This window comes from Penaeus chinensis, chromosome 39 (assembly GCF_019202785.1).
Source record: "Penaeus chinensis breed Huanghai No. 1 chromosome 39, ASM1920278v2, whole genome shotgun sequence".
Taxonomy (NCBI): Eukaryota; Metazoa; Arthropoda; class Malacostraca; order Decapoda; family Penaeidae; genus Penaeus; species Penaeus chinensis.
In genome coordinates, this window is record NC_061857.1 from 22,241,536 (window position 1) to 22,244,035 (window position 2,500).

Genomic DNA, 2,500 nt, shown 5'->3' on the forward strand with positions numbered 1-2,500 from the left:
ATGAAATACTGGTATAGAGAATCAAATATCAACAATATCAAATTAGTTATTGGAAATATTATAAAATTTCAGTTAAACATAGGCTCCAAATGAAAAAGAAATATTTTATATTTGACTAGTTCTAACTGCCTAACTATTACAATGACAGCTATCGTATGGTAGTTTGATACACATTTTTTTTTTCCATCGCTTTCCATCTTTATTACATTGAGTTGACAAAAATATTAATTCCACCACATTTCTCCCCCTCCCCCCCCCCATAAAGCCTATTGCTTCATTCATTATTATTTTGCTGTAGTTAGCACCAGGTTATATTATCTTTGCTCTGTTTACTGTCATTAATTATCAGAGATGACAGGTCACACGAAGTCAGTAAATGTCATTTTTGCCGGCTTTTCTCCATTCTCTAAGAAAACCAAGAGTGTATATTAGTTATTTTACCAGCTCATTCTTATATATTTTTAAGTTAGTCAGTGAACATCATGTTTTTGTTGTATCAATAAGTTTTTTTTTTAGAGTTGAGTTCAGATCTGTTCACAGCTTTCTCATTCTGTACTTAATGCTTTGCTATATAAGGGGAGAAATATGTTATTTCTTTGAAGGGGATCTAAGAAATCTGACTTGCGACTGTATTTGAAGGAATTTTTCATGCCCATTTCACCTGAGGAGCAAGAAGGAATGCAGCCTATTCTCCTCTTGAATCTTTTAACATTTGCAACTTTGTTTTCTGATGATAGGATCTCAGTAACTGCTAAGTGTTCACTTGAAGGTCAAATTTATACCATAGCATTTGGACTGTCCAATCACTAGTACTTCCATGAGTGTAATGAGAGAATGGAAGGCATGATTATGGAATGTGGTGTTATTTTAATGTTATCTGTATGGTACACATTGCTGTACATTACCCTTCGTGGGAGGTATTAAGCAGGCATTGTAGAATCTGTTTTGAAGTTATCGTTAAGAAACAAAGACTTGCTTCTTGTTATGTCATCATGGTCAAGTTGTCCAAGAACTATAACTGTGGACAAGATGTAGACCTGTTCATAAACTTGAGTGTTCATCATATATATATATGTATAATCAGATTGGAACATTGTTTTACTGAAGTTGTTAGTGTGGCTGTCTATCATGCAGGCTTTTTCCATAGCATTATTTATTGGATCTTGTTATTCATCATTCTGTGTGAGGAAACTCCAAATGCAGCCTTATGTTCACTTCATACTATCAGTAGTATTTTATCCATTTGCAATAAACAGCTTTATTTTCTTCTTTCTCTTTCTGAGTTTGTAAGTGTAGTGCAAGTACTGCAGAATTATGAACCCTTTTTGGTTTAACCATTTATGTGGGTATAAAATAAATTTACTTTTTAAGTTAATACTTTGGACTGGTAGTACATCCTGGTTTGTATGGGTACCGAAAAAATGTATAAAAAAAATATATAAATCTATAAAATGAGATGTAAAAAATTACATTAGGAAGATATATCCATACATTTAGTGTTCAGAAGTTTATAGGCAAGACTTTGGTATTGGGCTTTCAGTGCTCATGTTGGCAAAGGTCTTTCCTGTGTCTAGTCTAAGCATGGAGTTGGGCATAACATCAGTATATTGTATCTACCCCTTGATTTTATTTTAGTTTTACTTATTTATTTTTTATTTTTTGCTTAAGCAGTGGCGTGTATTTTGTATGTTCGAAGTGTAGTAGAGTTTGTAGACCAGACAATTTTTTATATATATTTTTTTTATTATTGCATTATTCAGTGTGTTCACAGTTTAACCTATTTGATTATTTCAATTATTATGGATATTTGTTTCTGTATCATGAAGGTTAATTTAATACATTGGGGCCCAGGGTATTGAGCCTAAGGGTGATGACCCTCGGTTTTGCTGAGAAGTTCAGGCCCAGCATCGACATGTTTTGTTGGTCTTTCATAGTCATTTTTAAGAGGTTTAACATTTAGATGTAAATAAATACATTGGAATGATTCACAATATTCAAATCCAGCTAAAGAAATATATGTTTTTTATACTGTACTTTCTTTTGAGTTTTACTGACCTAAATCCTACAGCATTATACAGAAAGGTAATGTAATCATTTTTAAAAGGTTTTGAGGATATCTTGTAAGTCAAATGTATTATTAACAGTTATATTGCCTTTCGTTTCATACTAGCTTGTAACTTTTCTATTTATAAAAAAGGCACCATAATCAAGGATCAAGAAGATTCTTGATGTTTATATTTTAATTCTTCTCTGAAAAAGGTTGTCTTTTCATATTTTATCGGGTTCAAAAGGCAAGTCCTCATTCTGGAAAATGATGCACCAAATGACCCAAAATTATAATCTGAAATATAGTGTGTCTGTTTACTAGACTCACAAAAGAAGAGAATTGATTAGTAAATAGCTAGCTGAGGGATAATTTGTGAACCTGAGTCTCAGTTGGTCCTTACACTCAGGATAAAGTTTTCACTGCCGTCAGACAGTAGCATCCTCGTAGTTAGCA

At 32.5% G+C, this 2,500-nt stretch overlaps 1 protein-coding gene across 1 annotated transcript in view; it reads left to right on the forward strand.

Annotated features, from left to right (window-relative positions):
* LOC125046396 (microtubule-associated proteins 1A/1B light chain 3A-like) overlaps nt 1–2,033 on the forward strand; it is an 8,788-nt gene extending 6,755 nt beyond the window's left edge. Inside the window, exon 4 of the mRNA XM_047644147.1 lies at nt 1–2,033. This exon is cut by the window's left edge and continues 619 nt beyond it. The gene's annotated coding sequence lies outside the window, so the exon portion shown is untranslated.
* The last annotated feature ends 467 nt before the right edge of the window (nt 2,034–2,500 follow it).